A 23,998-nucleotide genomic window follows, 5' to 3' on the forward strand; every position below is an offset into this window, starting at 1 on the left:
AAATTAAGAATACTTCCATTTGGAGCCAAGTAACATGGGAATGCTAGAGGGCAAATGCCAGACTAGATGGGAGGATGTAAAAGCTGGTCCACAGGCAAGGTTGAGGCTCCACACCGCGCTGCATTAAGATGCCACTTTTATTATAAGAGAGAGTGAGCAATCTTTATCCAGAGTCTCTCTGCGTTGGATTGTGGCTTTAAATAAATAATTCCTAGCTCAATGTTTCAGTCTCCCTTGTCTAGTTAGAGTTGCAAAGGGGAAAATAAAATGGCAAAGTTGTACTATTGATTTACACCAAGGAATGATCTTAATATTTGACTTGCAAACTCTGATTAATACTGCATAGGTAATGCTCTTTATGGGAGGCGGGATAGTGATCCATACATTGTTTGGGGAAACTTGAAGCCAATTATGCATAAAAGAAATCTGAAGAGTTCCTCCCTGGGATCAAAGAGTCACAGTAGATATGAGGATCTTGGAATTCTTCCCCTGAGAAAAGGGAGCCCTAAGCAGCAAGGAGAAGGGAATCATCCCGTCGTTCTCTTCTCCTTGGGAGGGTGCTCAGGTGGGAGTATTTCCTCCAACAGATCATGAGGTCTGTTTCACATTTTAGTTGCCACCAATTCTGAAGCTCATTTGCATATAAAGCATCTGGAATAAGCAAAACTAATTTGAATCTTCTTTTATAAAATGTTAGCTGGATTAAAGGATCAGGTAGCTGGTTCCCTTACAAGATTCACTGGAGGGAAGTCAGACAGAGAATGAGATAAAATCATTAGGCCAGTCCCACACTGGCAACTGTTCTTGTATAAACTCAGTCTCTAAAAAGGGCATGTTAATCTGGCAGCTTCCTTTGTCCCTTCTGGACCTCCTAGCACAGAATTCTTTAACTGTAGATACACCTGTGAAACTCTTATCTTGCCCAAATTTCTTAGGTCCCGTAATCTTTGGCCTCATCACAGGCTTGTGGGGGCACCCGTCAGGTGTCCTACTTTAAACACCTGGGTAGGTCATTGCTACAGTTTCTATTGGGGACCTACTTTCTAGATCCCCATCCCCTGTCTTATGGTGAAGGCAACATCCGGCAAAAACAAAAAGTCACTATTCATGTACCTAAAAGAGAAGTGATTTTTAACTTTATCTCTTAAAATTCATAACAAAACAGATATGCAACTGGCAGGAATCATAAGCCCCTGCAATTCATTCTAACTGCCTCATTTACTAGAAAAGGAAACTGAAACCCAAAGAGCTAGAGGCTTCTACAGAGTCATAAAACTAGTTAATGACTGAGTTAGGGTTAGAATTCAAGACTTCTCATTCTAGTTTACGGTCTATCTCTTATAACAGCATTTTATTTCATTTTATTTAAGAAATAGTTATTGAGGAATAACTATGAGAAAGGCTGTCTTCCACATTTGGGGGAAATACAAAGATAATCAATACACAATCCTGTCTCCAAGGTTTACAGTTGAACAGAATGATAAAATTATTAATATAAATAAAAGTTAGAGAAATGGCCTATGAACAGCAGATAAAAATACTATTGAGGTTCAGAAAAAGGAGAAACTAGATAGAGTTCTAGCATTATAGAAAATCTTTTAAAATGAGGGTAAACCATTCATTATCTTATTGGGTGACATTTCATATTGTTTCAACGTGTATGACCAGGCCTTTCCCCTTTTGAATTGATTCATTGACCCACATTGGTGAGAAGGGAATGTTTCTTGTAACAAGGCTATGACCTGTATATATATATGTATCTAGGAATGAGGAGTAATGCAGGTACAGCTTAGTGATGCCTATCCTTCCTGCATGTCTCCTTCCTTTTGTTATGCTTCATGGATCTTCATGATCATTTCTCTGGAACCATTAAAGAAATAACAGTCTGAGGAATGTCTTGAGAAAGACCTCTATTTCGTTTGCTCAGCATTTTTATCATGAATGGCTGCTGGAGTTTGTTAAATGATTTTTTTCTGTATCTCTTGAGATGATCTGATCAAGTTGTTTTTCTTTTCTTAATTTGCTAATATGATTAATTAAATGAATGGATTTTTTAATGTTAAACCAACAGTGGGAGATTATTCATAGTCCTTCCTCTTCACCTTCCCTCCCTCTCTCCTTTCCTCCCTCTTTTCCTTCTTCTTTCTCTTCCTCTTTCCCTTCTTTCTTTCCTGCTTTTCTTTTTTCTCCTCCTCTTCTCCTTCCTCCACTTGTGTTCCTTTAGATTATTTCTCATGCCTTTTGTTTTCATCTTGCTCAACACAAGAAGTTCCCTCAAGATTTCATTGTGGGTACATTTTTCCTTGACACTATTTTTTCTGAGGCCTGTTTCCTTTACCTTCCAAGTTACAGTTTAAAGATTGTGTATTGTGTCTTTCCCTCATCTCTGTAGCCTTCCAGTAGGATATGTGGGGGTGGGGGGAGAGAGAGAGAGAGCATGTGTGTGCGTGTACACGTGCTAGTGGGGGAAACTATAGTTCAACTGTGCTGTTTCCTCCTTTTGCAGGATGACCTGAACTCTGATTTCTCTCCTGATATGTTAATATCTAGTACTAAGGTTCATAGATTCATTTCACTACTTAGAAATCTGTCTTCTTTTTAGGAGAGATAGCACCAAGCTTTGATTCTTTCTTTCATCTCAGCGTGGAGGCTTTAAAAATGGTGAACCAGATAGCTTTTGACACTAGGATGGTAGGGTTTCCTCTTAATAGTCCCCTGAACTCTCTATTTACCTTCTTAGTACACTTTTCTTCAAAACGAGGCAAGTGTGAGTTTAGAGAGGAAATATTAGGGAAATTTTTCAATAATTTTTAAAACTTTATCTTTCATTAATAGTGTTTATAAAATTGTGAGATTGAGGGTTGGAAAGCAGAAGATTAGGAGATATGCCAGACAAGATTATACTACAACCTTCTCTTTGTTGGCTGCCAATTTTTTGTTAATTAAGACTGTGAAGATGACCTCTTTCCTGTTTAGTGATTGGTAGTCTTTTACTTGTTTGTTCTAAACCAAATTTTAAATGATTTCATTATGTATTTGGAGAGGTCAATTCTATGATTTGGCTTCACTCTGATTTCTTAACATTTCATAGACCTTCATATTGTTTTTGAAGGTAGAAAGCAGAAATACACACTTTTTTTTTTTTTACAGGTTTCTATCCTTAAACCATTCAAAGTAATACACGCCTATTGCTTGTTCAGAAAGTCTTATAATGAAAAGCTGGTTTCTTCCATTTCACTGTCCAACAGGTAAAGTTTTGCTTTAGCAATTTCCATGTTTATTGGTTGATTTCCTTCATAATGCGAAGTGATAAAATTTTACTGCACTTTTTTTGATTTGTTAAATTTAGAAAATATTTACTGATTCTCCACCCCAAATTAGCCACTGAAAAGGAAAGGCTCCTAATGTTGAAGTCTATTGGCATCTTGTCTTAGATTGAGTTCCTTAGAAAACAATTCTGAGAAAGAGATTTATGTGCAGGAAATTTATTAGGGAGTGCTCTCAGGAGTCTCACCTATAAGTGTATGAGACAAGCATGTTGGGGCAAAGGGAGACATTGAACTACGAAGCAGAATCTCAGTTCTGAAGCTCGAATGGACCTTTAGAGTTGTTCTGAATTGAATGAAGCAAAGAGTTGAAATTTGCACATCCAGATAGACCCAGCAGTGACTGTGGGCTGCCTTTGAAGTGGGGACTTACCTTTGGCTGAAGCAGCCCCATTTGGCGGGTGGCAATTCGGAGAGTGGGACTCATTTGTGAGCCATCAGCAGGCAACTCTTAGTTGCTGGGGAAAGAAGTTCCTTAGTCCTGAAGAGGGATCTGGGTAGTACACCACAGCATCCACTATACTTCTTCTCCTAAAACTTCATGCAATCATATTTAGACCATGCATTTCTTCTACATATTTGATTTTCCTGTAGCTCCTAATTGACATCGTTTTTCTTCGTGATAATGAAACACACACGTTCACATTACCACAGTGGTATGCAGTCTAGTCTTAGATAAGCAAAGTACATTTCTACTGTTTAAAAACTACTCCTTATGAAATAGAAACCCTGGAATTACTGATATCTAGCATTAAATATCATTACCTACCTTTGCCCATTTTCATGAGAAAGGACCACTAATGGTTCAGTTTGAGGAATAATGAGGTTATCCCCAAACTAACACTTATCAACATATTTTCATCCAAAAATGATGTGACATTTTGTTCACACTGCTATGCACAGTTCATGTTTTAATTTTTAAAGATAGATTGGTTTATTTTAACATGATTTAGACATCACAAAATTTTTGCAAGGCATATCAGGAAGGTAGATATTCCTGCGTTATGAATGCAGAAAATGAGAAATGGGGATATTAAGAGGCAGAAATTTTTGAAATATTTCAGCACAAGCTAAAACTGTTAAAAGCAAAACTACCCAGCTTGAAGTCTCATCAATCCTCAACCCTATTTATGAGTCCAGTGCTTCTTGATGCCTTAACCAACATTTATTAAGCACCCAAGATCAGACAGCTCCTGCTACAGGCTTTTGATTCTCTTCCTTATGAACATGTTGAAAATTTGAGCACTTTTAATTTAGAAAACTCAAATGTCCTGTTAGTGAAAAGGGTCAAGGAGAGTTGTGAGGTTTGATCTATATGTTTTTAGCAGAAGTAATTGGCAATGATCAAGACATTTTTTTTAAAAAGTGCTATTGTATAATTTTTTCTATATCCAGATTGGCCAAACAGCTGATTCCAATAAATTTTTTTTCAGTATTGTTCAATCTGCCTGGAATTCTCCATTTCTTGAAATAATGTGCTTCTTTTCAGCTCTTTAAAAACACTGTCTTCTCCCCTACTTATGTTTTCACACAGTAAATCTTAAAAAGTAAAGATAAATGGGAAGAAAATATACATTTATCAATGCATCCCTATATTTAACTTGAAAAAAACATCGAACTGAATATATACCAAACTATTGGCATTTGCTGTCTTTTGAGAACAGAATTATGGGGCATTTCCATTTTCTGTTTTCTATTTGTTTAATGCTAACTTTGTGTGTGTATTTTCTTGCTGTGTGATTATTGAGGTGTTTTAATTGCTTTCTCTGAACTGTGAGAGAAAATCATTGAGTAGATAGGCTTACTTTTGAACTTTGATAGACAAGAGTAAGAGTTAAGTGGTGACTGTGTTTCATTATTAAATGAAACACAAAAGCATTTTTACCAACTTCCAGTGGGTATTCAAAAATATTTCTTGGTCATGTGACTAGTCAAATTAATTTTTCTATAAATTTTTCTTTTTTGTATTATTCTCTTCTCTGTACTTTTCTCTTTCAAATAATAACAAAATATTTCAAATGTATTACAAAATGGTATTGCGTATATAGATTTTTATTCTACTTTGGCTATTTTTACTAATCCCTGAGAAGAGTTTGTATCTGAGAATATGCTTATCAAAAGATTTCAAAGACAGACAAAGAGGAGACTCAAGATGGCAGAGTAGATAAACACTGTACCTGCATCCTTCTGTGAACACATTAAAATTACAACTAAATTATAGAATAATCAACCTGAGGAATCCTCTGAAGTCTAGCTGAACAGAAGTCTTATAACTAAAAATATAGAGAAGAAGCTACATGGAGACTGGTAGAAGGTATAGAGATGCAAAATGAAACCCACACTGGTGTGCTGTGGATGAGAATCAGGAGGGACACTTAGGCTGCAGAGGTCCCCACCCCCAGAGGAGTGAAAAAACCTAGCCCCACCAGATTCCCTAGCCCAGAGTACTGGCGTCAGGATGAGGAACCCCCACAACATCTGGCTGTAAATAACAGTAGGGATTCCAACAATCCGGGTGGGACAAAAGGCTGCAGGAATCCCAAACGTCCTCTTGAACAGCCCATGCACAGACTCACTTTCTTGCAGGCAGTCACCTTGAGCTCCAGTGGAGAGATGGTGATGCAGGCGCCATCCGAGACATACGGGGGGGTGGGGGGGAGGCAGACTGAGGTGTGAGGCCTTGGTATGAGGGCTGGAGGACAGTTGCCATTTTCCCTGTGTGGGGTCCTCTGCACAGCTGGCAGGTTGGCACCATCTTTCCTGTGTTGAGCCCTCCCACTTATGGCCAAATCTGAATCTGATTGATCTGGTGAACTCCATTGCTCCACCCTGCTAACTCACTGAGATCCTGCTGCACCCAACAGCCCCAGCCCTGAAGGCACTTTCTCACAAGCAGCCAGCCCCACCTGCATTGCACTCTTTCTTGGAAAACTATCAGTCCGAGGGCCCCAGGCAGGCAGCAACTGGCCTTGGTGTGCTCTGAGACTTTTGCTGAGTAGTACAGGCTCAGCACTGGCACCAAACCAGAGTCTACATTAATCTGGTGACCACAACTCTTCCCTCTCTAGTGACTGCTTGAGATCCTGCCTCACCAAACTTGCATACTGCACAAGCTTTATCAGTGGCTAAATGTTAAGGGATCCAACAGGTGGCAGCAGGCCTCTGGCTGTCCTGGCTTTTTGCAGAGCTACCCCAGACCCAGTACTAGTGGCAGCAATCTTCCGTTCACATCATGGCCTCTCCCATGTGTGTCCAATTTTAGCACAGGCAGCAAACAACGGCTGATAGCTTTGTAGCTCCTACCAGGTAGTCCCCAGCTGGTTACAGGCAGTGAATGACCTGGGCCTGCACTGGAACCCCTCCCAAGAAGCCCCAGAACCAACATACTTGGAGGTTGACTTCAGACAACAGCAGAACATCACCCAATTAGTCCCACACGCAGCCCACAAAAAGGGCAGTCTCAACAGGCACCAGAGTTCACTGGGACAAATCCCACTCAGTGGGTAAGCCCCTCCACCCACAGCAGCCTGTAAGCTGCAGACAGGTCCAAACCCCATAGGCAATCAGCCTGATGGGCAATGCCACCCACTAACATGCCAATAGCAATCAAGGCTCAACTATAACAAGAGGGCACACACAACCCACACAAGGGGCACTCCTGGAGCAGCCAGATCAGTTGACCAGGGAGACTGAACCAGGTCCCCACAGGGCGCCTACTATGTGAGGCCACCCAGCCAAGACTAGGAGACATAGCAGATCTACCAAACACATAGAAGCAAACAGAGAGGCAGCCAAAATGAGGAAACAATGAAATATGTTTCAATGAAAGATGAAACATAATGCTGTCACCAAATGAAAGAACAGGAAAAAACTCCAGAAAAAGAACTAAACAAAATAAAGGCAAGCAACCTACCAGATACAGAGTTCAAAAGAATGGTTATAATGATGCTCAAGGAACTTAGTGAGAATGTCAACAAAGACATAGCAAGCATTAAAAAGGACATAGAAACCATAAAGAAAAAATGAACCAGTCAGAATATAATAACTAAAATGAAGAATGCACTAGAAGGAATAATCAGCAGACTAGATGAAACAGAGGATCGAATCAGCGATTTGAAAGGCAAGGTAGCAGAAAACATACAACTGGAACAACAGAAAGAAAAAAAGAATCCATAAAATTGTGGATAGTTTAAAAGACCTCTGGGACAACATCAAGCATAGCAACATTTGCATCATTGGGGTACCAGAAGGAGAAGAGAGAGAGCAAAGGATTAAGAACCAATTTGAAGAAATACTGACTGAAAACTTTCCTAACCCAGTGAAGAAAATAGACATACAAGTCTAGGAAGCACAGAGTCCCAAACAATGTGAACCCAAACAGGCCCACACCAAGACACATTATAGTTAAAGTGTCAAAGGTTAAAGACAAAGAGAGAATTCTAAACACAGCAAGAGAAAGGCAACTAGTAATTTATAAAAGAGTTCCCATAAAATTGGCAGCTGATTTCTGAACAGAAACTTTTCAGGCCAGAAGGGATTAGCACAAAATATTCAGTGTGATGAAAAGTAAGGACCTACAACCACGATTACCCAGAAAGACTATCATTTAAATTGGAAGGACAGATAAAGAGCTTCCCAGACAAAAAGAAGCTAAAGGAGTTCATCACCACCAAACCAATATTACAAGGAATGTTAGAGGGACTTCTTTAAGATGGAAAAAAAAAAAAAAGATCAAGTTTATGAATAGTAAAATGGCAAAGGCTACATATCTATCAACTATTACTTTAAGTGTAAATGGATTAAATGCTCCACAAAAGACATAAAAGGGCAGAATAGATAAGAAAACAAAACCCTTACCTATGCTGTCTACAAGAGACTCACTTCAGATTGAAAGACACAAAGATGGAAAGTAAAAGGATGAAAAAGGTTATTTCACGAAAATGGAAAGAAAAAAATCTTGGATAGCGATACTTATACCAGACAAAATAGACTTTAAAACAAAGGCTATAACAAGAGACAAAGAAGGACCCAGTAATCCCACTTCTGGGTATTTATCTGAGAAAACTAAAACGCTACTTCGAGGGGTTGTGTGCATCTATATGTTCATTGCAGCATTGTTTACCATGACCAAGATGCGGAGGCAGCCTGGGTGTCCATTGATGGATGAATAGATAAAGAGTAGGTGGTGTATATATACAATGGAATAGTCCCTGGCCATGGAAGGGAACGGGTTCTTGCCATCTGTGGCAGCCTGGATGGACCTGGAAGGTATTGTGCTGAGTGGAGTGTCAGACAGAGAAAGACAGATGCAATGGGATTTCACTAGTATGTGGAATCTTAAGAACAAAATAAACAAACAAAACAAAAATAAAGTCATAGATACAGAGAACATTTTGATGGTTACCAGATGGTGGCGGGTTGGGGGTGGGTGAAAAAAGGGGAAGGGATGAGAGAGAGAGAGAGAACATACCTGGGCATTACCTTCCACCTGTCCAAGGATATGGCCTTTATGCTAATTTATAATATTTGACTTTCCTCTAACTACCACAAGGTGGCAACACATATGACTTGGATCATTCAAGTCTCATGAGATTTGGCTATTGATAGGTAAAGGCTTATATTCTACAGAGAATGAAATCTGGTGACCTTTTACTTTAAGGCAAATCTTACATTCTTGGATCTCTTCTCTTTTAAAGAAAAATTAAAAAATCTATAATTAAAATTTATCAATCTTAACTAAGCATTACAACCATGAAAAATAGCTAATTATTCACTGTGGGCCATATTGTAGAAATCAGATTTGCTGATTAACAAATAAACTTCCAAAATATTTCCAAAAGGTTTTCTCATAAACCTGCTAAGAATTCATTTAGCCTCAGAAAACCCTCCAGATCTGCAAGTTACTCTGAGGCCTCTAATATAATCCCCTTGAACACATTCTTAAAATCCTTCGGCTTGCATTGGTAGTTATCAAATATATTTAAATATTTGGCAAGAAAATTAAAATATAAAAACTAATACAGCAATTACCCCCAAACACATAGTTTTCCAAGGAGATTTTGATGATTCAGAAAGAAATCTATGAAGGATATTTGATACTTAAATAATAGGGCTGCATTCCGACAATGCTTTTTATAAAAATAAGCTGGTCCAAGAATCTAATAAAAATAATCTGTATAAACTAGCTATATTTTATCTTAAAGACAGGAAACAGGGAGAGCAAAGTTTCCTGCAGGGCTATCTTCTATAACGTTAAGTTGATATATAAAATTCACATATGTAAGTCAAGCAATTTATGGAGTATTTATTCACTTACAAAACAACTGTATGTAGGGGTGTTTGTGTGTGTGTGTGTGTATGCATGTATGTATGTATGTATGTAGAGAAATATGGAAATGACCATATTTGTGTAATGATTAACCAGAGAAAATAAACTTTAGGATCTTTAACTAATTTATGTGGGTATAATACACATCATTAATTATGGCTGCAGAATAAATAACTTCCTTCTGTTTTTCGTCTTAAAAAATGAAAAGAAAAATTAATTACAACAGTGTCATTTGAATATATGTTAAAAAATGTAAACAATACAGATGGAGTTCTTTCACCGTTAATTATCACCTCTGTTCCTATATTTTTCCCTAAGGATACCAAAGACTTTTTTATTCATTAAGTCACTTTGGCATAGGCTTTTCTTCTATGCCTGTACACACAGTGATATATAGTTGTCTATGATTTTATTTTGCATGAGTTTTTAAAAAAATAAATGATACAATACCATATTTATTCTTCTGTGGTTACCTTTTGTCACTCAACGATATGCCCTGATAATACTTTCATATCATTTACATAAATTGACCACATTTAGTCCAAATTACACATAAGATTTCATTGCATGGTTGTATTTTTTCTTTCTCATTCTGATGAACATTTTGTCCCTAAATTTGTTTGCTATCACAAAAATCCTTCAGTAGACATCACCACACGTGCCTCTTTATGCACACATACATGTTTCCCAAGAGTAGATAATGAGAAGTGGAATTCCTTCACTTATTAGTTTTTAAAAGATTCAGAAATACCTTGTCAAAGTTGTGGTACAAATTGATTTTTTTCCATCAGTAGTATTAAAAATATCCATTGCCTCCTGTTTCACCACCTCTTAATATTATCTTGCTTTATAGTTTTTGTCAGTCTCATTGTGTTCTTTGGTACTCGTATGTCCCTGGTTATTAATAATGCTAAGTATCTTTTAAGTATTTGTCAGCTATGTGTATTTCCTATCCTGTGAATGGTCTGTTCACATCCTTTGCCAATTTCTCTGTTGAGTTGATTGTCTCTTTCTTTGTAATTTTTAGAAGTCTAAAACACTGTCTGGTTTTTAATCCTCTTCATTTATAAACAATAAAAACATATTATCCCCAGTGTGAATTTGTCTTACAATTTTTCAGTTTTGTTTTTTGTATCATTTGTCTTACTGATGACATTTTTTCCAAATATAAAATATATCAGTCTTTTCCATAACAGCATTTTAAATTTATGTCTTAAGACCTATCCTATTCCAAGGTTCTAAACACATTTTGCCCCAGTTCCTTTGAATAGATTTATAAATTTTTTAAAGTAAATTTAGACCTTTAAACTATTTGAGATTTTTGTCTTTTTTTTGTGAATAGTAAGAAGTAGGTGTCTGAGATCATTATTTTATATTTTTCTAACAGAATAGTCAATTGCTATAACTATCTTTTTTCACTGCTTGCAAAATATACACCATTTCCATGTATGCAATCTGGGATTGCTATTATTTTCTACTGATCAATTTTTGTAAGCATCAATACTCTTCTACTTTAATTGCCACAACTTTATATAATATAGTGTAATATTTGGAAAGATGGGAACTCTCAACATTTCTTATTTTCCAAGAGATCTCTGTTATACTTATGTACCTCCTGTTTCACATGAACTTAGAATTAGATTATCAAGTGACAGGAAATATCATAATGAAATTTTTATAGAAATGAGATTCAATTTATGATTATGTTGAGGATAATTGACATTTTTCAATGTTGAGTTTTCCCACTAACCTAAATATCTCCTTCTTATTGGGGATAGTCATTTAGCAACTTTTATATTTATTGTGTTATAAGTATGTGGTTATACTATTCAGATTTTCATTATCTTCTTGAGTCAGTTTTGGAAATTTTTATTTTCTTATTATATCATCTACTTCATCTAGGTTTTCAAATTTATTGGCATGACATTATATCTCTGTATCTCTGTATACCCCACACATTGTTGCCCTGTGGGCACTGTTCCTTTTGAAACAGACATTACAAAAATGTGCTTATTTTATTGGTCTCTTCAGAGAACAAATTTTTCATTTTATTGGTTAATGCTATTGATTTATTATTTGTTTTTGTTCTTGCTTTCCTATTTCCCTAATTTCTGCATTTGTCTTCTATCTTTACTTCTACTCTTTGGAATTTTTGTTGAAAAGTTTCCAGTTCATTTCATTTTTATTTAGCTCATTTATATTTCTATTTTCTCTATGTCTAATTTATGCTCTTGAAGTTATTAATTTCCCCTAAAAACTTCTTGGGTAGCATACTACTAGTCGATATGTAAAATGTACATTATCATTTATTTATTTCCTTTTTTTTCTGTAACTTTGTTTTTTACATAATTTAAAATTTGCAGAAAATTACAAAATAGTACAAATAACTGCATTATACCTCTTATCCAGATTTGCCAATTTTAACATTTGGCCTTATTTCTTTTATTGTTCACTATCTACATGTATATACATGTCTTGGTATATATACATATCTGTATATGTATATATGCATTTGTATGCATATATACATACATTATTATGAATAATTTGAGAGTAAACTTGTCGTGTCCAGCACAAGAGCAGTGGGAAGCGAGAAGGGTGGCACAAGTTTAAGAAAGACAGTAGACAAGAGTAGAGTGCAAGCGGGCCAAGCTCTGAATCCAGCCAATGTATAGCTTTCATTAGTTAGATGTGTAAGTAAAAGAAGTAAAGCTTGTCAATCTCAAGATCTGTGAATCATATACATTACAATAGGAAACTGATTTAAGCCAATGACCCTTGCCTGCAGGCAGCAGAACCATAAGTCTCAGGATAAGTACTTCCCCAAGGGACAAAACTTTTATGCATATGAATAGATGGAGAGCACATCACTGAGTCACTTCCCCTGCAGGTTATGGGAAGGAATGCAGCCACAGAGGCAGAGGTTCTTCTTAGCCGGGGGAAGGTGGGACCTGGGCCCATCTCTATCCACCCAGTGAGTTCCCCAGATGGTCCCCAAGCAGCTGTGTCTGGCTTGGGTTGTCCCCTCCGTGGAGCATCTTACCCGTCATTGACTAGCCAGCCATCTTTTTGGGGCCAAACAGGGAGACTTAAGGTGTAATCACAAAGGTGAAGCAAAGTCCCCGAAAGGGTCCATCTCACAGACTCTCCTTTTTTTAGGGACAGGTGCGAGGAGACAGGCAGGTAGGCTGCTGCATGGCAACATAAACTGTAAATATCATGTCCCTGTACTCTTAAGTACTTCTCATATAATCACAATTAAATTTTCAAATCTTGAAATATAACTTTGATTCATTGACATTACTTAATCTTAATACCATATTAAATTACACTAATTGTCCAAATATTCTTTTTTTCTGGTCCAGGATATAAACGAAGATCACTCATTTTATTCAGTTATTGTTTCTTAAAAATCCTTTAATCAGGAAAATTTTCTCAGCCTTTCTTTGTCTTTCATGACCTTGATATATTTGAAGAGTAAATATCTATAAACAAATGTGGACCTATAATTAGTAGGTCTGTTTCTCACAGAAATATGGATTAGCAATTCTGAACTACTTCTTAAGCTTGAGGAAATTAATAAATACATTGTGGATAAAGGGAGCGAGGTTTCTCACTAGAAGGAGAAATGAGTCATGAGCATGATAAAAGCAGAAGACTAGAATGAATCCTGTCCTCTGGAAAGGCCTACAAGCAACGATATTCCTAGAATAATCAGCATACCCAGTTCTTGGCTTTTAAATAGCATTCCTCCTTAAAGGAACCAGGGCTTTTAGAGAAAGGGCTGGTTCCAAAGCTAAGGCAGGAAAAGTATAAAATAAGCCTGGAATATCTGGGGCCAGTAAATAAAGAAGTGTTCAAAAAATGATGGCATCATGTCAAAAAGACACAGGAGCCACTTTGAAAATCTTCCAACTGGCTAAATTTGGTGAAAAATTTTGAAATCAAAATAATGATTACAACAAATTACATACTACTGAATAATATAAGAATTTATCAGTCCATATAGATTAGATAGATGATAGATTGATAGACAAGTTAAGTGTGTGTAAGTAAATAAATAGATAGGAAATTTTTTCTTATAATAGAATGCGATTTATTGTTAAATTGTATGTCATTTGATTTTTTTTAAGAGTTCTTAGAAGTTGTGATTTTAAATTTCTAGCTGAATAGATTTGGATGTTGAGGTGTGGGTTTGCTGATGATGGTGTGTATCTCTTGCTTATTGTAATTTATTCCTGATTTTATTTCATTATTGTCAATGAATATGGCCCAAATATTTTTTTCTGTTTTTAGTATCTTGAGATATCCTTGCGAAATGCACAATCAATTTTTGTGACCATTCCTTCCATGTTAAATATGATTCTCTCATTTAAATATGTATTCTCTCATTTAACGTATAAAATTATATGCAACTGTACATGTAACACTCTCTATACATATAATTATATATAAAATCAAAAAAGCAATTATTTTTCTCTCAATGTAAGAAGTCTAGGGCAGGCAGCCCACAGTTTATACAGTAATTTCATAATATCCCAGGTTCCATCTATCATTCTATTATTCCATTTTTGGCAAATAGCTTTCTTCCTATAACTACCTCATGACTACCTCTTGTTCACAAGACAATTTCTCCCCTACAACCCCCACTTACATCCTCATATAATTTTCTATACAAGAACTGGGAAGTATGGCACTTTGGCACTTCCATCAGAAAGAGTAGACACACAAAGAAATCCACTGTAGGTGTCTGCATGTATCTCATTGACCAGCATGTTGGCAAGTGGTCACCCTACAAATTGATGTGGAACTTAAGAGAAATCTCAGATGGAGAGATTGTTTTGGCACCTGTCAATATATGGATTCTTACAGCCTTGTGGTAGATGAAAGAAATCTCCAAACAACAGTGTGCAGAGAAAAAATGATTTAGGCCTAGGACCAAATACAATTAAGAATTAAGATGAGCAGAGTGAAAGGAGCCTGCAAAGGAAATGGAGGAGAGCGAGCCAAGGAGAGTAGGAAAACACCAGAGACTTTGGAATCACAGAAGCCAAGGGAAGCGAGTATTTCAAGAAGCACTTGGAATTAAAAAAAAAAATTAATCAAAACTTGCAGGAAGATAAGGATGAAATAACATATTTTTGTCATGGTGTCCATAAGTGTGTGATTTTTTTACCTTCCCTTATTTTTTTCCCCTGCCATGACAAGGCATGGACAAGAAAACACCCCTCCAACCCCTGCCAACAGGTTCCCCGACACACAATGGGTCCTCATTGAATTTAGCTGTCATTAGTCCTCATTCTCTTCTCTTTCATAATTTCTTCAGGAAAGTTAAAGGAAATGCTATAATGGAATTTTTGAAAAGGAAGTTCAAGTTTGTTTTCCAGAATGAACATTCTGTGAGTTCTTATAATGACCACTTTCATGGGATGTGTCTAAACAGCGGCCCCTCAGGGCCAGGGATAGGGCATCATTCCTTTGCTATATTCTGTTCTCTTCCTATCACAGTCAGTTCAACAAAAACAACAGCAAAATAAGAAAAAGGAGGAAAAGAAAAAAAGGAGAGGGGTGGTGGAAAAAGCCCTTATCTGCACAGTTATGATGAATAGACTTGATTGGGCTCTCACACAGCAGGCAGGTGATGGCCATTGCCTGTCTATTTCAAGACTAAACTTTAGACTGCCCACAGGTGTTTTTCCTTTTTTGGCTCTGCGGCCCTGCCATCATTAAGTTTGCCTGAAGCCGCAGACAGCTTCTGGGAGACCAAAAGATGTGGGGGGAGGCACGGTGCAGAGACAATCCAGCTGACATTTTAAGCAGGAAATGCAACCATCTGAATGTAAAGAAGATAAACCCTGTCTCTACACAGACTGTTCACTCGGGGGAAATTGAGGTAAACTATAACAGGATTCAGAGAAAGGGAATACTGGAGCATGTGCCTTTGAGATCATCTGTGCTCTTGCCATTTTATTACTAGTAGTCCCTTCTCATTACCTAGAAATATTGAAAATGAAGAAAATGAAGTTCTAAGACACCACTGGAAATTTATAATTTGGTGGAAATGATTTTTCTTTAACAAATTTAATGATTCTTTTCCAACATGTACTCAACCTAACAATATAAAACAAATATAAATGTAAAGTAAACATTGTGGGGTTTCTCATTGATATAGGTAGACTTACTGAATTCAGTCAATATTCTAGAGGTATAACCTCTAGGATACTGGAGAAGATGTCTTGCCCTCTCTTCTCAACTCTCATCCCCAGGAATTTCTCATGTACCAACCGCTGTTCTAAATCCCTTAATAGGAGGCAAATGTTCCAAATTTGAGTTCAGGCTTGATATATAAGATAATAGGGAAGTGAATACACTATCTTACATTTATATTAGAATATAAATGAATGATATCAAAGCACCAAATCAGGTTTTAATACAGGGCTATCACTAGAACTAGAAAGGATAAGATGAAATGGCAGAAGTGACAATTGTGAAGGCAAATATCACTAAGAATTTTACAGGAGTCTGGACATTTTTACCCTGATGAGTTTGTACTTCACCCTCAAGTATATATGAGTAAATATATGCAAAATGCACATTGCATTTCTGCATATGAAGATATTTAAACCAGAAGAGGAAAAATTATGTAAAATAAAATAAACACCATTGCTTATATAATTCCTAAATAAAGCTTAACAGTACAGATTCATAGACTTTTAAAATACAGGGATCATGGTAAAAGTTAATAGTTTGGTTTGCTTGTTTTTATTTTTGCTTTTGAACAGAGTGAATGGATTCTCCCCCAGGTGAAAAACTGATTTCTGGGGCATATGGAATCACAATTCTAAAAAATGATAGAATCTTTTATTTAAGATGACCTTAAAATCATGAGATCTCAATCATTTATTGTGTGATTGAAATGATTGAAAATCAGAAAACATTATCTACTGTGATATTTCTATACTTTTAGGGAAGAAAACGATGCCTTAATACATTAGAACAAATACTTTTCAAAGGTAAGCTTAGCAAATTGTCAGCATTACCAAAGTTAGAAATGAGTGATTTGTCTTCCAGGTCCCTGTTCTAATCTTCCGGATGGTCTTTTCTTTCAATTATTACATAAAACCATCCATGAGAAAAAGGATAATTTTTTTCATCAAGTCAGCCAGGGACATTCTGGTAGCTGTTTTCTAAATCATTACCAAGACTCTCTTACTGCTAGGTCATCCACCTTCACCCCATCCCCAATGGTGATTGAGTTCAAATCACATATTTTTTGCTTTTATGAAAAGAGTGGGTGATGCTTAAATGCATGACTGTATATTTGCATGTGTTCTTTCCTTTACAGAGGGATCTCATAAATGTAAACTGTTTGGTCTACTCAAATGCTGCTCAAGGACCCCCAATTTTTAATCTGGGCTGGGTTTTCTCAAGCTAGAATCACTTAAGGATGCTCTAGGGGAAACCTGGATACAGATTGGCTGGAAAAACTATGGTGAACAGTGTGTGGATTTGCATGCAAATCATTGCTTGGAGGAGTTAATGATGATAAATAGTCATTGACTTTGAGTTTCATCCCAGAATGTGTGTGCTGGGCTAATAGATAATGGAGAAGGATTAGATAGTTCAGTATGCATTCCAATGGGCACCCACACAGGCTTAGTCTATTAGGAGACAATGTCCTGGAATTTGCTGTTTGTCACTGTAATACTTTCAAGGATGGGCAAGACAGACATAATTTTTGGAGTTTTAAATGCCCATATATTTTTATGAATCACAGAAATGTATAATCCCGTCCCTTAGGATGGATTAAGAATAAAACTGAAATAAAAGAAATCATGATTATAAATCAGCTTTTTAAAAACATAGTAATGGGATACAAAAGAAATTTCTTTATTCACAGTTCTCCGTTAATAGTTTGCAAGAGTGTAATCTTCCTGATGGCAAGAGTTCCTATGGCATTAACAGAAGGAAGCCTCAAAATTACAGGCAAATCAATCATATTTATGAAACAAACCTGGCTGAAATTTATGCTGCTCAAGGAAGAGTGTCCAACTCTAGGATCCAGAGTGGGAGAGGTAATGGAGAGGGAGTGGAAGAGGTAACCTGCCCTCAAAGAGTTTAGAGTCCATCAGGGGATACACACCAATGTAAATAATAAGAATGTAGGATGAAAATCAGTAAGTTCTATAGAAGTTCAAGAAAGAACTATAGGAGGACAGAGGAAACAGAGGGGCTACTTGAAACCACTGGCAATCAGGAAAAGCTTTCTTGTAGAAGTGAAATGAGATTATTGCTTTAAGCAATAGGTGGGATTTGAGTATGTAAAGATGGGCAAGAAAGGAATTCAAGATGGAGAAAACCATGCAATCAAAAGCTTAGAGAGCTAGGTGGGAAAATAGCCAAGTTCTGGAAACAGAGTTCAGTTTGCTTAGATTTTTTATTAATCATCTCATAATTGGATTTGTTTGGGATGCCTAGAAAAATGTATCTGTTTGCAAAAATATTTTCACCTACTTGACATACAAGATTAATTAAAGTCTTGGTAAGAGAGAGTAAGTGGTTCTGGAGAAGACCATACAGAGCACCTGAGTTCATTATGGAAAAGGAGAGTGTTAGTGTTTGCTTGGGTGGAGGGTGATTGAGATAATGGCTCATGTATCTCAAATCCTATTTGGAAGTAAGTTTGCTGAGACTGTGTGGAATGCTCCATGCCTAGCATTTGTTGGAAAAAGTTCTTTGGGTCTCTGGATTTTATCAGCAATATTCATTTCAGAAATGACATGCCTGTTTTTTGTTGGCTTTCTATGGGACCATGAGTCATTTTTAAGACTAACTTATGTTTGTCTTTCAAGATTCAGCAACTAATGCTACCTCCTCCATCAAGCCTTCTTTCCTCAACACTTTCCTGCAAGTGTTTATCATATCAATTATTTTATTTTTAGCCTACCTGTTCTTCTCTTGCCCCACCCCAAAAGTGGTATTTACTCACCCCTAACATCACACAGTAAGTTTTCAAATAACATTATCGACTGACAGAAGGAAAGTGAGAAATAAAAAATAAATAATTAAAAGAATATATTTTAAGGTTGCTGTAGTGTTTGTTATTTTCTTATGAGCCATACGTGAATATGCTGGTTCTATTTCCCTTTCCATGAAGAACTGTTGATTTGACCTGCTAACTCTTCTTAAGAAAGTAGATATCTACAAAGTCCACATTCTCTGTCAGCCCACCAAGCCCACCTACCACCTTAGGCGTTAGAATTAGTGCACTGAGTGTGTGACCCAACTCCAATGCCTCACCCAATGAGGATCAAACAAAAGCATCTACTTACAAGACTTGGAATTCTAGTGTATGGGTGGTGGGGCAATGGGTGGGGTGTGGAGAAAATGTTTGATTTGGACAGTATCTTGCCCAATGTTTCAGAAGCATTTCTGAGATTATCACAGTCATTTTTTAAAATTTGTTCTCTTTCTAGAATTCAGTTCTTCATCCCCACTTTCCTCCCCTTTGGCTTTTGTGACCAAAATGATTCTTGGTGTCTTCTTGACTATTCAATAATGCTGACGATCTACAATTTCCTTCTCTACTTTTTGAGTATCGTTTTTTTATATAGCCTATAAACTACCTCATTAATCAGATAGTGTAAAATCCAATTAGAAACATTAGAATCCAGAAATACAAGTGTTAAGGAATGTATTTCTTGATTGACAAGGAAGCCAAATAGACCCATCTATTTAGAATCTTAGCAACAATTAGCTGCCTTAGTTTCATTTATTGTGACATAAAAAATCTGGTTTATTGAGAGCTCTATTGAAGAAGATTTCTATGATATGCACCATGAGAAAATATCTTCAAACGAAAATGATTGTTTTGCTGTAATAAATTGAACCATATGTACACTATGTTATTCAATCTTTTTTCTTCAAGGCATAAATTGATATTAAAGAACATTTAAGTCATAACACATGGTTATCCAGGCATGAACGAGGCAATAACCCATATAAGTTGTCAAGGTGAAGCCAAAGCATTTATTAGAGGTTTGTGTTGTTTTTGAAAAGTGCATGGTTGGATAAACATGGATTAGTGCTATTATGCTGCTACGATGACTCAAGTGTGTTTTTACAGTGTCAGTAATTTTTATGTTTAAAAATCACTGGTGCAGTATATTAGCTATAATTTATGTTTATCATCTTGTGTACTCTAATAGGTTTCAACAAACCATTTAACACTTCTGCTTGTGCATATACATTACTTAATAGGTATTTATCTTAAAAAAGAGATACTTAACGGGACTTTCAAAGCTTGCAACTGCATGCTAAGAGAGAATACTGCAGTGTGTCACATTAACTTTCTTTTCCCTGTTTGCAGTTAACTTTGAACATTCTAGACACTTGCTTCTTTGTTCAATGCACCTCCGAATGACACAAGAAAAATATAGTCTGTTAGTGTCCTTGTCGTCAGAAATGACATGAAGTTCTCCCAGCACTGAGTGTCCGTCACACTTGCTAAGTAGGGTGGCTGCACAAAATAGCCAACACAGCTGAAAATATAACGAAGGTCTAGCGATCAGTCACTACATTGGGGTGCCCTTTTGGAAAGGGCTAGTTTACTTCTTATTATAGCTGTATCTATGAAGCTTTTCATGGTGTATGTGACCTAGACTCCTGTTTTAGAAAAGTCTCTGTGAGAGTCCTAGGAGCTGAGTGTATAGAAGGAGGAGTTGGTGTGGAGTCAGTTGGACCTCCCAGTCTCTGGAGATTCGTTGCAGCAATATGAGAGGAGACTTCATTTATCATGATATTATTGATTCTTCCAAACAGTGCTATGCTTATTGTTTTGCTGCAATGATGACCTATTTCTCTTTTGGATATTCTAGGTAAATGAATTACCAGTGTTTAGTCTTTTCACAAAGGAGATTGATTTACTTTTAAAAGGTACCCACAGTTGGTGATGCAGTAATACAGTTTTTGTCTTTTTTTTTAACGTTAACTACTTTTTGACTTATTGACAGCCACGGCAGAGATGGATTTAAAGGGGAAATACTTGTGAAACTCTAGTTACCACTTAAATAGATGATGCCGCTTTATTCATTTGTGACATAGCTGGATAAAAGTTTGTTTGGAATCTGGAAATTACGACTATACCGATCCACTTAGTAATAAATTTTATAAGGAGACTATAAATTCTCTAGAGTTGATCAAGCACATCAGTTGGCTGAGTTAGCAAACAGGAAGAATATATTAGTCACTGGAGACAAATCAACCAAGATGGACTGTTTAGTATTACAAAGTACCTTTTCCTTTGTGAAACTAGTGGTGACACTTTGACATCTTATCAGAGGGAACTGTTATATCTTGATGATCTTTTCTGTATTGGCAACCTCTGCTTAACCTGATCCAAAATTGTCTCTTAAATATTTCAGACTTCACTATTTTTATCACATCAAAATTATATGCAAAACATCATGGACAGCTTACATGAAAATGTATGTGGAGTGTGTTTTCAAGAAGAGAATTAGAGGAAAAATCTCATTAGCATCCTGAATGAACAGTCACAAAGATTCAAAAGGATCAAAATGAATAATGCTCTAGCCCAACACTTCTAATAGAACTTTCTAGAATAATGTAGAACTTTCTGGGATGATGCATCTTCTTTGTCTGAGCTATACAGTATAGTAGCCACCAGCCACATGTGACTATCGAGCACTTGAAATACTCAATTTGAAATGCTAGTGCATTTAATTTTAATTTTAATGTATATAACCACAAGGTGGCTAGTGGTCACCATGTTGGACAGTGCAGGAAGAACAATTTATCTGGGGGAGTAGTTCTGGCTTAGAGGAGCAGAAGTGATTGTAGCAGACAGGTGCCCTCTTGTAGGAACAGTTTAGGACAAATTAGAAAACATAAAAGAAAGGAGAGCCATATAGATTTTGAAATCTGAATTGCAAGTGACTCTGCTGTAAGAGTGAAGATATCTACACAAGAGAAGACTGAATTTTATGAAACATGAAACAGATAAAATATTTTTAAAAAACATATTTAGAGAACAGAAAGAATACATAGTAATGAAGTAATTTAAAGTTCTTTGTTATTATTATTTACTTTATGATTTAACTGAGGCATTTTTGTAAATAAAAAGTAAATATATGTATTTTTAAACATTAAGAAAGTATTGGAATAATATCAACTAAAATACCTATATAATTTAATAGTTCTCATCTCAGTAAATTCCATTCCTCAGTACCCAAGCTTATCCCCAATTCTTCGCTTTCCGCTCGTCTACAATATAAAATCAATTACAAGATCCTGTCTTATATATTACTCATAATTCATGTTGATTCTCTCCTCTCCATCCTCTTGATCACGACCTTTCTTTATGCCTTTTCCCACCCAGACTATCAGATATACATCATAGTTATCTTCTGGCTTACAATTTCCCCCTCTTCTCTCTTTCTAGACAACCCTACCCACAAGTACCAAAGTTATGCTATTCACCTGCTTAAAATTCAAGAGTGCTATGGACTAAATGTTTGTGTCTTCCCCGCCCTAACTCCTCCAAATTCATACGTTGAAATCCTAACCCCCAATGTGATGGGATTAGGAAGTGAGGCCTGTGGAGATAAGTAGGTCAGGGGGTGGATCACTCATAAATGGCATCAGTGCCCTTATAAGGGGAGATACAGGAGAGCTTGCTTGCATCTCCTCTCTCTGTGCTCTCTGCATTGTGAGGATACAACAAAAAGACAGCTGTCTGCAAACCAGGAAGAGGGCCCTCACCCAACTCTGGACCTGATTGGCATCTGGATCTTAGACTTTCCAGTCTCCAGAACTATGAAAAAATAAATGTTTGTTGTTTAAACGACTCAGACTATGGTATTTTGTTATAGCAGCCAGACTAAAACAAAGGGTTTCTCATCACCTATTAGTTATTGTCCAAGAATTTAGCACACCATACATGCCACTTCATCTCTCCTTTCCTGGTTTTAATCCCTGAGACTGCTTTCCTTACAAATTCTGTTGCAGCCCTTACTGAGCCATAATATCCCTTTCCTGGCTCCTCATCTTTGTACATATTGAATTTTCTCCCCATTTTACTTGTCCTTCAAGTTCACCCCAGAATAACCTCCTCTGTGAATATTTCTTTACCATATCACCTCTAAGAAGAATCAGAAATCTCTGATCCTCTTATTGTATACCCCTCTTAAAATGTTTATGGCATTGAATTCTGATTCTTTAGCTTTTGCCTATCTATCCCAGTAGACTGGGACTCAAAGGGGTAGGAGAAAATGTCTTATTCATCTTTATATCCTTACGTCCCAGTAGAGTGACTGAAACAAGTAGGAACTCCATGAAACCAGTAGGAACTCGTCTGATAAATGAATGAATGTTTATATGGTAACTTCTGATAGCTAGTCATGTCTGAGGTAAGCCTAGCAGCTGGGGCTCTGCTATGACTTAGATGTGTATACCTGGCAGAAACTATCAGCGATAACATCTTTATAACTTGGAGAAATTAAATACTCTTCTATTGTGGACTTATATCCCAACCTCAAACTATTTATAATTAAAGAAATGCTAGCATGTCATACTATTAGAGAAGATTCTTTTAAGACCACTAATCCAATAATCCCAAATAAATGAATTAATGAAGAGGCCTGTCAGGCAATTAATTTCTACAAATATGGTTACTTTTCAGGATTTTGTGATAGTTGTGGTTTTTCCAGCATTATATATCATCTCATAACTATTTTCTGATTCTAAATACATAGTCATGTTTGTACTAAATTTTATGTTTGTAATTTTGTGCTTTTTTTCTTAAAAGGCGTCACCAAAACTGTATAAGTCTTAGGACTTAAAAAGGAAGGCCAAGGTTTTTACCTTTTCTAAGTGAAAAATGTAGAATCAGAATTGACATTTTCTGGAAAAAGACCAAAGTTAAGCCTTGGTATAAATTTAGGCAAGTCAATTAACTTCCCTGTATCTCCGTATCCTCACTTGTGAAAGCAGTAGGATTAGATTATTCTAAGGCTCCTTCAGTTCTAAATTCTATGATTGGATTAAGTCTAAGAGAAATAAAAAACCATATAATTAACTAGTTCATACCTATGAAATGCATGGTGCTGTTTGAGGAGCCCTATGATTGTAACATTGGAAAATAATCCAACCTCCTCCTTCAAATTACCTTATATGTACATAGAGACATGAGAAGGAAGGGCTAGATGACTAGTGGCAGGGCATATTGGTAAATTTAGTTGATAGAATTTAACTCTGATTAGTGTAATAGGTATTTTAGCAAGGTTTAAATAAACAGCCTAATTTACTCATTCTACAACCATTTATT

This window comes from Rhinolophus hipposideros, assembly GCF_964194185.1.
Source record: "Rhinolophus hipposideros genome assembly, chromosome: 14".
Taxonomy (NCBI): domain Eukaryota; kingdom Metazoa; phylum Chordata; class Mammalia; order Chiroptera; family Rhinolophidae; genus Rhinolophus; species Rhinolophus hipposideros.